The sequence below is a fragment of the Macaca thibetana genome, chromosome 1, assembly GCF_024542745.1.
Source record: "Macaca thibetana thibetana isolate TM-01 chromosome 1, ASM2454274v1, whole genome shotgun sequence".
NCBI classification, from domain to species: domain Eukaryota; kingdom Metazoa; phylum Chordata; class Mammalia; order Primates; family Cercopithecidae; genus Macaca; species Macaca thibetana.
In genome coordinates, this window is record NC_065578.1 from 173,116,573 (window position 1) to 173,134,618 (window position 18,046).

Genomic DNA, 18,046 nt, shown 5'->3' on the forward strand with positions numbered 1-18,046 from the left:
GTGTGTTAATATACAAATCATGATTTAATATATATTATTAGAGATAATTTGAAAACAATATATTTTCTCAAATAATAAATTATAGTTATTTTTCAAAGTAACCGTACAATGAGAAAAATATATACTAGCATTTCTTTTTTTTTCTTTTCTTATCAAAATGAAGAAATCATTCTAATTTGTTGTGTGTTGTAGCCAACTAATAATTGCGTTACAGTGAGCAGAAAAACACAAAGTCCTATGGTTACATTGTGAGCCTAGGAAATAAACAGGATGAGAAACTGAAATTCCTCAATATGTAATTTTCAAATAAAATAATTCAGGATATATTTTCTATAACCAGTATATAGAAAACCATAAACCTAATTCTACAAAAACTTCTGAAAATTACTATGAAAGCTTCTAAAATTGAACAGGAATGATGACAGACAATTAAATTATTTGTGTCTGAACTGAGTTGGGGAAGCAGTGTTTCAATTTCCTACTTTAGGATGTACTGACCAGTAAGTGTAATAAAAAGTTGTATTTATCTATTTGAGGTCAGTTTGAAAACGAAAAGCTACGGGAAAATATAGGACAGTATCACAAGAAATATACATTTGTACCAGTATCTCGTACATAAAATGCTTGAATTTTGACTAGGTGCTTAAATCATTAAGATGAGAAATCTGTAATTATAGATTTCTTTTGCTGGGAAAAAAAAAAAACAACAACAACAACAAAAACCCTGAAGGTTAGTACATAATTTTAAACATTCATTTAAAAATAACTCATTGGATTTGTGTTTGCTTGTTTGTTTGTTTGTTTAGAATTTATTGGTGTCTAGTATACAAAAAAAAAAAAAAACCTGTCCAAATATCATAACAATCTAAGGTGAGGTCCTTTGCATTGCCTCAAAAAGGAATGTATTACCAGTTAACAGTTACTCTTTATAAACCCTCACCCAGTCCAAGGCTGTTTATCTCTATAAATTTCTCTAATCTACTATTTGTCTCTGTAGATTTGTCTATTTTGGACATTATCTGTAAATGGGATCGTACAATATATGGCCTTTCGTGACTAGCTTCTTTCACTTAAAAAACTGCTTTCAGGTTCTTCCATGTTGTAGCATCAGTAGTATGGGTATACCATATACCATATATTGGGTTTTTGTTCATCACGTGATGAAAATTTGGGTGGTTGTACTTCTAAGCTATTATGAATAATGCTTCTATGAACATTCATGTACACTTTTTCATGTGGACATAGGTTTCAATTTTCTGGGGCATATACCAAAGTGGAGAAATGCTGAGTCATGAGATAACTATATTTAACATTTTGAGAAGCTGCCAAACAGTTTTTCACAGTGGCTGCACCATTTTATATTTTCACCAGTCATAAATAACAGCTCCAGTCTCTCCACATTATCTTCAACACTTGTGATTTTGTGTCATTTTGGTTAAAGTCATCGAAGTGAGTATGAAATAATATATTTTGGGTTTGATTTAAATTTCCCTGATGACTGACAATGTTCAACATCTTTTCATGTGTTTTGAACATCTTTTCATGTTCATTGTATATCTTTTATGGAAAAATGTCTATTCAAATCCTTCACAGATTTCAATATTTTTTTTTTTGAAAGTGAGCATTGAGTTGTAAGAGGACTTCATGGCCAGGCGCGGTGGCTCACGCCTGTAATCCCAGCACTTTGGGAGGCCGAGGCGGGCAGATCACGAGGTCAGGAAATCAAGGCCATCCTGGCTAACACAGGATGAAACCTCGTCTCTACTAAAAACACAAAAAATTAGCCGGGCGTGGTGGCGGGTGCCTGTAGTCCCAGCTACTCGAGAGGCTGAGGCAAGAGAATGGTGTGAACCTGGGAGGCAGAGCTTGCAGTGAGCCAAAATCGCGCCAGTGCACTCCAACCTGGGTGACAGAGTGAGACTCTGTCTCAAAAACAAGAAGGAAAAAAAAAAGAGAACTTCATATGTTCTGATTGCAAGTTCCTTTTCAGTTGTATGATATACAAATAATTACTTCTGTTCTTTAAGGTGTCTTTTCAGTTTCCTAGGCAGTCTTTTCTCTTCTATTCTCTCTCTCTCTCTCTCTCTCTCAATTTCTCTCTCTCCCCTTCTTTGTGATCAGTTTAGCTAAAAGTTTTTCAACTTCATTTTTATTTTTCACTAACTTTTAGTTTTCTTGATAGTCCTTTTTTGTTTTTATTTCATTTTTCATACCAATTCTATTATTTTTTCCCTCTTTGATATGTGTTTAATGTCATTTTCTTTTTCTGGTTTCTTGGAATAAAAACTTAAGTTATTAATTTGAGAATTTTCACCTTTTGAGAATAAAAATTTCTTTTTAATTTTTCAACTTTTATTTTACATTCAGGTGGTAAATGTACATGATTGTTTTATAGGTATATTGCATGATACTGAGGTTTGAGGTATGATTGATCCCATCACCCAGGTAATGAGCATAGTACCCAGTGGTTTTTAATAATTGTCCCCCTCACTTTCCCTCCACTCTAATAATCTCTAGTGTCTACTTTAGTATGTTTATGTCCATAAGTACCAAATGTTTAGTTCCTGTATTAATCCATTTTTATGCTGAGGATAAAGACATATCTGAGACTGGGAAGAAAAAGAGGTTTAATGGAATTACAGTTCCACATAGCTGGTGGAGGCCTCACAATCATGGCAGATGACAAGGAGGAGCAAGTCACATCTTACATGAGTGGCAGCAGGCAAAGAGAGAGAACTTGTGCAGGGAAACTCCCATTTTTAAAACTATCAAATCTCGTGAAACTTATTCACTATCACAAGAACAGCATGGGGAAGACATGCCCCATGATTCAGTTACCTCCCACAGGGTTCCTTCCACAACACGTGGTAATTCAAGATGAGATTTGGTTGGGAACACAGCCTTACCATATCAGTTCCCACTGTGAATAAGTACTCACATTAATTGGCTTTCTGCTCTTGTGTTAACTCACTTAGAATAATGGCCTCAAACTGCATTCATGTTACTGCAAAGGACATTTTATTTTTTATGGCTATGTAGTATTCTGTGGTATGTATGTACCACATGTTTTTTTATCCAGTCCACCATTGTTGGAAACATAGGTTGATTCCCTGTTATTGCTTTCATCTTTTTAAATACAGGCATTCACATCAATAAAGCTTCCTCTAAGCACTGCCATAATTTATTATTTTATGCATCTCATATGTTTTCTTATTTCCTCCACAAATAAGATATTTAATATGTCTTTTGGTGTACCCCCAGGGAACATTCCATGACAGGGAAATGTGGCTGGGTGAAGATCTCGTTATTTGATTACAATGAGCCTTATGCCTTATATATGTAGGTTAAAAGCAATTTGAAAACCATGAAATAGGTTATTTTACCCAAAATAGAAAGTGCAAGAAGATGAAGTGAGTTAGGAAGCAAATTGATGAGTGTGGTTAATAAAGACATTGACTTTAGGGTTATAATATAAATAAATTATAAGTTGACATACAAAAATGATATAAAAGTTCAAGGTCTGTAATGAAATTGTGGGAAGCTGACATCCCAGTTCAAATTGGGAGTGTCCAACATAAATAAGTAGAATAAAATAGAGGAGTATTATTTTAACTAGTATGTCTAGAGCTGCATATGTATGTCTGAAACTCAGGGAAGATTTGGACAATCTCAGGGAATCCAGTCTTAAGGAACAAAATCATTGGTTTACAGGAATCCATGAAATCTGAATCCAGCTGACATTTGAACAACAGGGGTTTGAACTGCCTGGGTCCAGTTATATGCAGATTTATCCCAATCAAAAAAGTTTTCACACAACCTTTTCCATCAGCAAATTCCTCACCCTCAACCTAGGGATGAAAAATATAGTATTATGGGATGCGAAACCCATGATAAGGAGGGCTGACTTTGTATCCTCAGATTCTGCAAGGCTTATTGTGGGACTTGAGTATGTGTTAAAAAATAAATAAATATATATATACACACACACACACACACACACACACATATATATATATGTGTATATATATATATCTGTATATATGGGGATGGCAGAATTCCTGGAATCAATTATCCTGGTATACCAAGGGAAGACTGTATTATCAGAGAGTGCAGATATATGTGAGGTGAGTGAAGAAACAGAAACTGCAATTGAGCAGATAGTGGAGTAAAACGTATCATGGAAACAACCTTAATTTCTAGTAAAAATAAATTATAAGTTGACATACAAAAATGCTATAAAAGTTCAAGGTCTGTAATGAAATTGTGGGAAGCTGACATCCTAGTTCAAATTGGGAGTGTCCAACATAAATAAGTAGAATAAAATAGAGGTGTATTATTTGGATTAGAATTCAATATAGTATAGATAAATCTTTGTTTTCCAAAACTTCTAAATTAAATAAATCAAATATTGCCACAGAGTTTTCTTGACTTTCTTTTTTTAATTTTGCATAATTCCGAAGTTGACTATTAGTCACCACACACACAAAAACAATGCAGACTTCTTGCTAGATAAATTTGCTTACTGAAGTTTGATATTTTCCATCCCCATTTTTCTTTTATTGCCAATGTATCGTCTTGTTTCTATTTCTCTTTTTTTTTTTTTTTTCCATTTTAAAAGAATAATATGAAATGACATCAGGAAAACAAAATAAAATATGTACTGGATTCTAGGAAGGTAGAATATGGCAGAGTGTAAAGTGGACATTGGCTATTTGTAAGTTATGTTTTCAGAAATTTTTGAAGAGGAGGTAGATAAGCCATACCAGTAATTCACTTTCATTACAAATTATATTTTTTCTTGCCTTTATGGAATTGTTCTCAGTCATTCCCTTGAACTTTTCTCACCCTAAGAACGGTCATTCAATTTACGATCTTCTGAAATCTTGAAAAATAAGCAAAAACAAACAAGACTTTCAAAGTACATCTCCACCAATAAGATATTTTCACATTTCTTATATAATGACAGATAGATTAAAGTTACTTTGCGTAATGTATAGTTCTTCCTTTTCAATAAAGCTTGACATTCAGATTAATTTCACCATTTTTCCTCTGAGGAATTCATGTGATATAAAAATCCTTTTTCTTACTTGAGTAAACTCTAAAACCTGTGACAATTTGGTTTTCTTGAGGCAGTCAACTTTTGCTGCTATTCTAAAACTTTGCAGATATGTAACAATGGCTTACTAATGTCATCACAAGATAGCGATTACAGCAATTGTATTGTCTGCTTCCACACTGCTATAAAGAACTACCTGAGACTTGGTAAATTTCTAAAGAAAAGAGGCTTAATTGACTCATAGTTCTTCATGGCTGGGGAGACTGCAGGAAACTTACAATCATGAAATAAGGCGAAGGGGAAACAAGGCACATCTTACATGGCAACAGGGGAGAAAGAGAGAAAGAAAACTAGGGGGGGATGTGCTATACTTTTAAAACATCAGATCTTGTGAGAACTTAGTCACTCACAAGAACAGCACAGGGGAACCTGCCCCCATGAATCATTTACCTCCCACTAGGCCCCTCCCTAGTGTGGGGATTGTAATTAGAGGTGAGATTTGGGTAGGGGCACAGTGTCAAATTGTGTCAGCAATTATTGGAAATTATCATAGTATAATTCCTAAAACATAACCAGCTATAATATGTTGTGCTGCCATTCACAGAGCAGCAAGGATCCATAGAAATATTGCATTTAATGAAGTGTTGGTAAGGGTTTAGCAACCAAATCTTTAGGAAAAAAGAAAGCTTTGATGAACAATATTTAACAATTTTTGTTCACTACCACAGGCAATATCAATCTACCAATGTGAAGTCACTGAACACAGAGTTGTGAATAGAAGTACACACTCAGATCTTCTGAGTTGGGACACACAGGCTGCAGCAAGCAATTAAAACAATTGAATATATTATTATTATGGAGCTATTCATTTTTTATTAATGAGATAAAGTGAGATGTAATGAAATATTTTAAGGCCACAGAGAAGAATGAGTTGAAGTCTACCTATTCATTATATGAGAGCTATGTCGTGCACTCCTATATATGCTCTTTCAAATTAGATATGAAAATCTTCCAAATGCTGACATATATCAGTAGGCAATAACAAAAGAACTTATTTTTCATATCATCATTGGACTCATGAGAAAAGCCTTTGCATTTTAGGAAGCTGTCAGTCTTCTAGCAGCAGATACAAGTTTTCCAAGTCTGTATTGTTCACTTGAATGCTTTATTGTTATCATTGCCGTTAAATAAGTCAGTTGTTTGTCCTGAAGCAACAGCCTCATCTTTTTAAGTTTTGATAACAGATCCAAGTGTCCAATTCTGAATAACCATCATTTTTCTGTCAAACTATATCAAGTAAAAATGATTCGCCATGAAAAAAGTGGCTACATCAGCTTGCAACTGAAATAATTGCAAAAGTTATTTTCCTCAAATCAACTATTATAGTGCTGTCTGCAGCATAAGTCCTTTATTCATGTGTCTTGTTTTGACATGCAGATTTATACTGAAGATTAAGATGCAGTAAACTTTATTTTAGTTCAACATGAACATTCTTGAAAACATTTCTTTCTATTTTACAAGTATGTATCAGTAAAGAATATATGCCCACTAGGAGAGCAGTTTGGTGCCATTACTTGGTTTGTACTAAGCCTTCAGCAGTAGTTTACTCTCCATTGCCTTAGAACTGTCAGTGCAAGTGTCAAAACAATGCAAATGAAAAATGTATTATTTATTTCCATGAAAATAGTTTTGACTTTGTGCATCTTCTGATAGGATCTTGCAGTCTTTCCCAATCTTCCTCCCATGTACACCCAGGGTTATGTGGATCACTCTTTAGGATAGAGAATGCCTGAAATCAAGTTCTTCTCCCTGTAAATAGCTAATAGACAGAAGACAAACACTTCTTCCTTTACATCTTCTCTTCCTTTACTAGTACAACCCTGAGTTTCATCTGAGTGGATGCTGCATCACACCTGTAGACCTTCCTTGCACTTAAGGTGGATACATGTATATAAATGGGAGGAATGCATGAAACTTCTAAATTGGTTCTTAAGGGAAGAAGAATATGTGTCATTTTCCTTCTCTCTTTCCCCTAACTAAGATGAAAATATGATGACTAGTACTAAAAATCATAACATGAAGAAACTTGTGAAGAACTGTAGAACCCAGCATCTTTGAGGCCACCATATAAGTCATGGATTGTTTATGTTGTACTGTTATTTGGGAGGAAAAAAAATCCATCTTGTCTAAGTTACTGTTATTTGAGTTATATTACTAGAGCCAAACTTGCATCCCAACAAATAAAAGTACCTTACAGAATGACTTCCAAATTATTTCATTACTTATTTATTTTGTTGAGACAGAGTCTTACACTGTTGCTCAGACTGGTGTGATCATAGCTCACTGTGGCCTTGACTCATGAGCTCAAGTGATCGTCCCACCTCAGTCTCCTGAGTAGCTGGGACTACAAGCATGAGCCACCACAGCTGACCCAAATTCTTTAATGTTATGGAATCTATGATTTATTTAAAAATTGGATTTATATATCAATGTGAGGTACTTTTTCTGAAAGCAATTTTATATGAAACTGTAGGGAAAATTAGGATATTATTTTTTTCTTACATTTACATGTATAAAATAATCTTTTATTATTTTATTATTTTTTGAGTTTCAGGCACTCCAGGATGACTCACAAGCACATACCTCGATAATAATGAAGCAGTAAATTTACAAACCCTTACATTATGTATTAAATGTTATGGAGAAATTCAAATATGAAGTGCCCAGTGCATGAAGGGTGCTTAGATAAGTATTTTCCATTTCAGAAACAGAAAACCCCTTTTCTTGTGTGTAGGTATTTCTAATACACTAATAAAGTTTCTGCAAAATGTCTTTCATGTGTTTCACACTCAAAATAACATTGGGCGTAAAGATAATGGTCTAAATCCAAACAAAGTGTTACTTAAAAAAGAATGTCTTAGTTGTCTGAATTCTGATTCAAGGGAACCAAGATTAACTTTCTGAGGACAACAGAAGAAAAAAAAAAATAGTGCGTGTACCCCACTGTTTTGATTGGGATAACTTCTAAATAAGTTTCGAAGTAGGTAAAAGTTGTCCTATCACTTATCCTACCAATTTTCTTTTTTTTTTTTTAATGCATATTGCTTTTATTTAAAAAGTAGGCAAAGTAAATATGACAAAATGTCAACCTTTATACATTCTGGGTTATAAGGATATAATTTTAGTTTACTTTCTGTTTTATGTAGTTTCAAAAATTCTCAATATTATATAGAATATAATAGTTACAGACGTGTATAATAAAATATTCTTTAACATGTAGAACTTCAATTTTAAAATACAAGGTATAATTTTAAATATACTTTATTTTAATTTTACATTTAAAAATATATATTGTGCATTTTCATCTAATTCTTGGTATAGGTTACATTTCAGTCACCATGGCTCTAAAATGGCCTTTGTTTAATTTTTACCATAATAGTTCTACTCTAACCTACTCAGGGATCTTTTAATTATCTTTCACTTTATTATATCTTAGATAGTTGTCAGTTGAAACTAGTTTTATTTTTAAACTAATTTATATGTATTATATGTATGTATAAAAATTATTGGTACTCTTTAATTATACTATTTGTTAGCCATACCAGTCACTAATTTGGGCATTTTAGGCAGAGTGCCACTATAATGATAAAATAAAATTAAAGTCTGTAGAATTATAGCTCTGTGCTTGCTTTTCTTCATCTTTTTCTCATGGATGAAAGATTAGGACATAGACTTCAGTACCTCAACATTTTGTCCAGTGAACTCTCTCTGCAGCCCACAATGTACACAGCAAAGATGTCCAGACCCAACCCAATAGAGGCACTTTTTAAAAATAGCTGATTTTGACAATACTAACAGAGTCAAAGGGCTTTGTTTTTTTGTGTGGGTGGTGGAGGGGTTTCTGTGGAGATATATATATATATTTGTGCATATATGTAATAGTTCAAAATGCTCATCTCATTATTTTTATAGAGATCTGGCATGTTGTTTTTTGGACCATATCAAATTCAATTTTTACAACAATGAGAAAGGATAAACTCTGAGTCTGTCTGAGAAGATAATAAATAATTATTTGCTCGAGATTGGTATCTAGCATGAAAACTACTAGAAAACAACTGAAGTGTTGAGATAATGAATGCCATGGTTAGTTAACAAAAAACAAAAGGGACCAAAAATATTCTGTATCTATATATGAATTAATTTAAAAAGAATTAATTTTACTGACAACTATCTAAAATAATAAATCTATCTAAGATAATATATTTTATCTCAAATTAATACATTCCTTTCTTAAAAGGGAGTGGTGGTTAAACAAATTTGGAGATTCCTGAATACTGCAGCCCTTTTTGGAAATCTACAATGCATGCAGGCCAAATATTCCATAAAGTTTTGCAATTAGGAAATAAACATGATTAGATTAATTTAAACAAGGAATTTTCAGAATTCAATTTCTACTTCCTTAAATACCTGTTAATTTGCCCAAATATATGCTTGGGGATCAGTGTCACATCATTTTTTACCCAGTTTTTTGATTCTAGACTTGTCTTCGGTTGTAATATAGTAACTTCAATCACAGTAAAATATTTGGCAATTACCTTGAGCTGAAAATGATTTTAGAAGATTCTTCTTTGCTCAACACTTTAGTTGTCTTCTTTGTGATGGGTATCAATTATGGCAAACAATTACTTCCTTACCTTCTCCAATGGACTCAGAGATTACACCACTATGTCCTTGTAAAATTCTAATTTGATAAATCCCAGCAAATAAAATTCTGACTCATTTACTATAACTTTTTTTTTTTTTTTTTTTGGTAGATTTCTTTCTTATAACCTTCACTTCTGAGATTTTCATCTCAATTTTTATTTTGGCTCAAATAGAGAGAGTTACTTTAAGTGAGACTCTTCTTTTGATATTGATACAGGAACTTACATCTGAGAGAAAAATATTATGGAGTACAAATTGATAAACTGATTATTTGCTGATATCACAATAACTGTCAATGGTTTGTAGATGAGCCACATAGTGTAAATCCATACAGATCCCAAGGTACTAATGTTTCTCCACATCTTATAATGTTTTTGACAGTGAAATCTCTAGAATGGTTGCACTTTTGCTTTTTAAACATAATTAAGATAGCACTGAAACTCTAGTAGGTCTCATCTGTGTTTGAATCACTATCGTGAGAACCCGCTCCCGATGTTTAACGTGGGTTCTTTTCTATTTCCTAAGTGTCTCGGCTGGATTGAGAAATAAAGAGAAAGAGCATAAGAGAGAGAAATTTAAAGCTGGGTATCCGGGGGAGACATCACATGTCGGCCGGATCCGTGATGTTCCCCCAGCGGTAAAACCAGCAAGTTTTTATTAGTGATTTTCAAAAGGGGAGGGAGTGTACGAATAGGGTGTGGGTCACAGAGATCACATACTTCACAAGGTAATAAAATATCACAAAGCAAATGGAGTCAGGGCGAGATCACAGGACCACAGGATGAGGTGGAATTAAAATTGCTAATGAAGTTTCGGACACACATTGTCATTGATAACGTCTTACCGGGAAACAGGGTTTGAGAGCAGACAACCTGTCTGACCAAACTGTATTAGGTGGGAATTTTCCTCCACTTAATAAGCCTGGGAAACTTATTAATAGGAGACCGGGGCTTATTTCATCCCTTCGACTTCAACCGTAAAAGACGAGGACACCTTAAAAAGGGGCCATCTATAAGCCTACCCTCAGGGCGCATTCTCTTTCTCAGGGATGTTCCTTGCTGAGAAAAAGAATTCAGCGATATTTCTCCTATTTGCTTATGAAAGAGGAGAAATATAGCTCTGTTCCGTCTGGCCCACCGGCGGCAAGTTCAAAGTTACCTCTCTTGTTCCCTGAACATCGCTGTTATCCTGTTCTTTTTTTTAAAATGCCCAGATTTCATATTGTTCAAACACACATGCTCTACAAACAATTTGTGCAGTTGATACAATCACAGGGTCCTGAGGTGACATTCATCCTCCTCAGTTTACAAAGAAGATGATGGGATTAAGAGATTAAAGTAAAGGCAGGCATAGGAAATCACAAAGATATTCATTGGGGAAGTGATGAGTGTCCATGAAATCTTCACAATTTATGTTCAGAGATTACAGTAAAGACAGGTGTAAGAAATTATAAAATAATTAATTTAGGAAACTAATAAATGTCCATGAAATCTTCACAATTTATGTTCTTCTGCCACGGCTTCAGTCGGTACCTCCATTCGGGGTCCCTGACTTCCCACAACAAATCACTTGTAAACAATTTTACTTACATTTTTGAAGTGGATGCCTTTTAAACTGCCAAATAAATAGGAAACTGAATGTCTTTTTTTTTTTTTTTTTTTTTTTTTGAGACTGAGTCTTGCTCTGTAACCCAGGCTGGAGTGCAGTGGCATGATCTGGTGTCACTGCAACCTCTGCCTCCCGGGTTCAAGCGTTTCTACTGCCTCAACCTCCCGAGTAGCTGGGATTAAACGCACACACCACACCCGACTATTTTTTTGTATTTTTGGTAGAGACGGGGTTTCTAGTCTAATGATGTGGTGGTTTTGTTATCTCAAAACAGAATCCCATCTCATATATCAGAATTATTTATCTTTATCTATGACCTTTCCTCCTAAACACTTCCCATTAAAATGTTGTGGCCAGGGATAGACACCATGATATTGGTGTCATCTGACTGAGATTAGAGTAGCATTTTAAAAATCTCTTGTTCTAAAAAATATAATAGTGCATGCATAAAAGAGGAATAACTCAAAGTGTTTTCTCAAAGTATGAGAATCTTGTCAGCTTTCATACAAATAATATTGGAAGCATCAATGCATATAAATGAAACTGGTTATTTCAAAACTGTCATTAGGTAAATATGTAGATATTTGTCCTAAACTGCTTATTCTGAATGATAGTACTAATAAATAATATGATGTTGTACTAAACACCTAGAAATCAGGTAAATCTTACAGATGATATCATTTCTGATCAAACTTTCTCAATTCAGTGGGGAAAATCTAATTTGAGTTGCTTTAATGATACATTTAATCTAATGCCTAATTTGGTAACACCATTTAGATGCAGTAAGCAATCTTTAATCTCAATAGTATGTGTCAGAATCCTCATGCAGAGGACAAAAAAGTACATGTAAATAATCTTCCTCACCACCTTTTAGCATCATTATTTTATAATATGTATATGTATGAATGTATGTATGTACACACATACACACATACATAAACACACACACATAGATATGCACGTATATACCAACTCATCAAAATGGCATATGACTGAAATCTGGAGTTCTTTTCTTTGAGCACTAAATTATGACACTTTTCTAAAAGTGAAAATGGTTTATAAATCGAGAGGATGAAAACTAAGTATTACCAGACCCATACCATCACAAATTCCTAACACTGAAAAAAACTGTTCATTTTAGGCAGCCAACACAAGTTATAAAGTGAGTGAATACATTTCAAAAATCAATGCCAATTGAAATAAAAATCTCCTATTTCACAATCTAGATGCACTTCAGACAACAGCAAATAGAACATCACAAAAGAACATTGATGTGACCAAAGAACACTCGAGAAAATGAAGGTCAGTTTGCTGTGGTTGTTGTATTAAGCTCAGCAGGAAGAATTCATGTAGGCTTCTCAAAGGAAATGCAAAAGATCAAATCTCAGGTAACACTTTTTATTGAACTGAAACAAAGTCACCTCATATAAGCAGGAAAGTTAGCTATAAACAAATATAAAAACAATATACTTTAGTAATAGTATAATTCCTTATATTATTCTACCGGGTCTCTTTCTCACACACACACACACCCCTACTCAACAATATACTAAGTGCACACTAACACACACACACTGACACGTGTTTACGAAAGCATACATGCTCCCTCAACTATATATTTAAAACATAAGGTGGGCAATACATGATCATGATGTAAATACATGATTTTTCTTTTATAACCTCATCTAAATTCCTATTGAACTGAACAAAACTAACTGACTACCTGAAATTATTAAATCATTCATCAATATGCAATAATATGGAGAGATTTTTTGAAAGATAAACTGCAGAAAGTAAACAGGAATGAAACTGAAGCTGAAGCTGACCAAATCACAATTCACCACATGTAAGATATAAAAATATCTATCTAAATAGCAGAAGACACATTAGGTGGAATCCACTAATATCTCTTGATGAAGAGCCACAGACATGCCGAGCTAAAAGAGATTATCCTGGAACTGACTCACTAATAACAACTGTCATGTTTAACTAGTTATTAGCTAACATGTATTAAGTACAAACATTTGTGTCAAACACTGTTCTAAAGGCTTTACCATTTTTCATTTTTAGCTTAATACAATGTTATAACGTGGGTTGCAGTTTTACTTTAAATTTACAATAGAGGACTCTGAAGTTTTGATAATCTAAACAAATTGAGCAAGATTACTCAACTACTGGTTGCAGAGCTAGAGTCCAAACTCAGTCAGTCTGGCTATAGAGGTCGTTGAGTTCTTCATTACTCTACCATGTTATTTCTCAGGTTTCTCATGTTTGTTAAAGAAGGTGTCTTAGTTCTTCCCAATCTATCATCATTGAAAAGTTTGAGAAAGTATTAAATTCACGGAAAAAACATTAAGTAATGGAATGGAAAAATAAAAAAAAACAAGAAAAAGAATTTAGAAAATAAAAATATGATTACTAAATTTAAAACTAAAATAAATACAGTTGACTACTAAAAGAACAGAATTGGTTTATTACACTAAAATTGTAACAAGCTAATGCAGTACTATAAATAAAGAATGGGGAGATAGAATTTATTTTAAAAGTAAGGTTCATGAAGAGTATGGGTGAGAGTAAAAATAAACAGCATGCATAATATAATTTCCATAAAAAGAAGACTGATATTTCATTAAGAAGAGGCAATGAGAATGAGAGAGAGCTTTTCTTAAAAGACTTGAATCAGATGAAAAAAGACTCAGCACCAAGCAAAATATATAAAAAAGAATTGTATTATGTAATGGTTCCAAGTTAATATCAATCATTTTTAGCTACTCCATTTCAGTTTTTCTTATTTCAGTGAGTTTAAATATTTAATGTATTTAACATCAGGGAATTAATGTAACCTTACAACTAGTCTCTTGGTATACTTTCTCCTTGACAGTTTGTAGCCCTCTTGAATGGTACACTGATAAATCAAGTTGCTTCATATACGTGAGTTTGTTTCTAGACTTTGCAGCATTTTCCATACTATTTCAATTACTGTATCATTATATATATATATATATTCACTATTTTAATTACTATATCATCATCACCATCATTATCATCATCATTATCAAATAGATTATGTTTCTGAATTTTAATAAATGTAGAGACTTTGAACATATAAAAGAGATTCACTTTAATAATAATTTGGTAAAGAAAGTATTCATTATAAGTCGGGAACTGAAGTCAAAAGAGATGAAGCAATTTTCAGTGGCTACTCAGCAGTGTAGCCACAGCACTTCTAGAACACTATTTTATTTCTTAAGAATGTATTTTAATATCTGGCAATCCTGGTCTACTATCATTATCACTCTTTAAAAATATTATTTACTATATTTGCTTACTTGTTTTCCCATATAAATTTTAATACATATTGTATTAAATTGATATTTAATTAATATTTTATTACAATATTAAATTAGTGGAAAATATTAATGGAGAAAATATATGTATAGAATTATTTTTCCCTTCAGAAAATGACTAAGCTCTTTGTTTATTCAAAATTTCCCTTAAATTCCCACAATATTTTTATTACATTTATTTTCTTATACTACATATTTTGATATCCTTGTGGATGTATTATTTCCTATTATATTTTCTTAAGGGGTTTTGTTTCCCTGTTGGTAGGCTATTCATTTTTATTTATTTTGTATCTAGCAACTTTCTTTGCTTAAGTACATTTTTTCAGGTTTTTAAAATAATACTCTATGGGGCTTTCCATGTAAATATGCATGCCACCCACAACTAATAAGCATATTTTATTTTAAATATCAATATTGAATATTTTTAAATTTCAAATTATGTATATTATAGGCTTATTTTACTGTCAAAACTTACTAAACAAGGACAAACAATAAAGTAATAGAAGATGATCTTTTTTTGGCATAAATTTACCATCTAATAAGAATAACTTATTTCAGGATAAAGTTTATATACCTTCTTGAGTTGATTATTCTATTAATTGGTTTAATAAGCAATGTTTTCAGAACTATTTAGAGATTATAATATCTGAAAGCACTTTATATGTATGAACATTCTTTTGTTTTCCTCTCATATAAAACATCATTTACACTAAACAGAAAATATTTGAGTCATATTTTTTTCCCTCAAAACACCATGGGTTAATCTACCATACCTTGCAATTAGTGTTTTAGATTAAAGAAATTGTTTTCATCCTCACTTTGTTACATTTCCAGTGAGAAAAACAAAACAAAACAAAATTCTTTTGCTGTCACAGTCTTGGAAAGACAAGCTGGAAGTCAGTTTCCCTCTCATGGTTAGATTGGACTGCTATATGTGCCTTTATAACCATACACTACTTGACATCCTGAAAAACTGCTTTGTTCCTCTGGTTCTCCCTGAGAGAAGAAAGATAGGAATCTGAGAAACCAATCTGTGGTCCAGAAAGAGTAGCTTGCCATATCTGCCTTCAGTTACTTCCATCTAGAAATGAAGAGGCCAGGATGTATGATAGACAAATGCTGAAGTTGTTGACTTGAAGCCAGACATGTGAGATGAGCATGCTATGGTGCACAGTTTTTCTCCTCCTTTTTGCCCATACACACAATAAATGGACTTTAAAATACATTCCTTACCAAATTATTAGGAAAATGAATCTCTTTTATAGGTGCAAAATCTCAGCATTTATTAAAACTCAAACAATCTATTTGATAATGATACTAATGATAGTGATGATGATATAGTAATTAAAATAGTGAATATATATAAAATGGTACAGTAATTGAAATAGTATGGAAAATGCTACAAAGTCTAGAAATAAACTCACGTATATGTAGCAATTTGATTTATGAGTGTACCATTCAAGTGGGCTACAAACTGTCAAGGAGAAAGTATACCAAGAGACTAGTGTAAGGTTACATTAATTCCCTGATGTTAAAAGTTTAACAAGGTACAGATTAGGTCATTTTCTTTTATCATAATCTAGTAAGGTTAAATATTTTAAGGGAACATTTTTTACTCTTTTTAAAAATTATTTCAATAGTTTTGGGGTGCAGGTGGTTCTTTATTGATAATTTCTGAGATTTTAAAGCACTCCTCACCTGAACAGTGTACACTGTACCCAATGTATGGTCTTTTATCCCTCACCCCCCTTTCAGCTTTCTCCCTCAAGTCCCCAAAGTCCATTATATCATTTTTATGCCTTTAAGTCCTTATAGCTTAACTCGCACTTATAAATGAGAGTTGCAAATTTTACCATTCCTCAGATACTTCACTTAGAATAATGGCCTCCTGCTCCAGCCAAGTTGCTGCAAAAGACATTATTTTATTCCTTTTTACGGTTGAGTAGTATTCCATGGTATGTGTGTATAAATGTATGTGTGTGAATGTATATATAATAACATTTTCTTTATTCACCCTTTGGTTGATGGACAGTTAGGTTGGTTTCATGTCTTTGCAGTTGCAAACTGTGCTGCTATAAAAATGTGTATGCACATGTCTTTTTCACATAATGACTTTTTTCCTTTGGGTAGATACCCAGTAGTTGGATTGCTGGATTGAATGGTAGGTCTACTTTCAGTTCTTTAAGGAATCTCCATACTGGTTTCCACAGTGGTTGTACTAATTTACATTTAAGTGAAATTGTTGACACGCAATTTTAAAAAATGAAATTCTTCTCTGATTGGAAATTAAGAAACCTATTCCTAATTAATCCTTTGTTCAAAGAAAATTCAAAGGGAAATTTCAGACTCTAAAGAAAGCATTTCAAAAGAGAGCACTTCATAGTACTATGAGAACATAATTAATTTTAGACTCAAAATAAAGCTTATAGTTACAAAAGTCTTAATTGATAAAGAAGAAAGAATAAAAAATTAAAGTTTCTTAGATGAATTCAGTAAAGTTGCATGATACAAAATCAACATGCAAAAAGTTAAAGTTACTGAGAACTTGTAACCATTTTTTTATTTCACTGGACAAATAAAATTTAATGTAATGTATAGACACAGGACATACATCAGCCTGCACAATTATACATAGAGAGAGATTGTATATAACGTATATAGATAGCCTAGAAATTATGAATTAAGGATTTAGTGGGATGAAGAAAATAAAATAAATGGGCAAATTATCTATTATTTTAGAAGATTATTAGTACTATGGAAAAAATAAGCCAGAAAAGAAAAAAAGGAAATGCCAGGGGTGAGGCATCTATGTGCTTGTTACTGTGTTTGCAATTTTAAACAAGACAGTCTGCAAAGATATGAAGAAGGTGAGAGTGCAGTATGCCATATGTATATCTGGAGAAGTGAATTACAGGCTGACTGAACAGAAGCATGTTCAAATTCCTGAGGTGCAGTGGGGCCTGCTGTGCGCCAGGAATAGTGAGTAGCCCCTGTGGCTTCCCAAGGAGAGTATAGTAATAGAAAACATAGTCAGAGAGTTATTGAGGATTACTGACAGATCATTGGGAAAGGTGATAAAATACCCATTTTGAAAAGTATGAAGATAAAATTTGTTCATAGGTAAAATTTTTCTGACTTTAGAAGGTTAGAAATATTTAGATTTTTCCAGGCAACAAGAAACTATGGAAGGCAATCTTTTATAAAAATGATACAACTTTAATCTAAAAAATTATACAAAAATGGAAACAAAAGATGAATATACCTAGTTTTCTAATTTAAATTGTTAAAATATAAAGTATCTTAATGGAAATAAAGTGACCACCTAGAGGAA

The 18,046-nt window shown here is 32.8% G+C and overlaps 1 protein-coding gene across 5 annotated transcripts in view; it reads left to right on the plus strand.

Moving 5' to 3' along the window:
* The window catches only part of BRINP3 (BMP/retinoic acid inducible neural specific 3), a 396,225-nt gene that overhangs the window by 331,495 nt on the left and 46,684 nt on the right, over positions 1-18,046 (plus strand). The gene's annotated exons all lie outside the window — the stretch shown is intronic.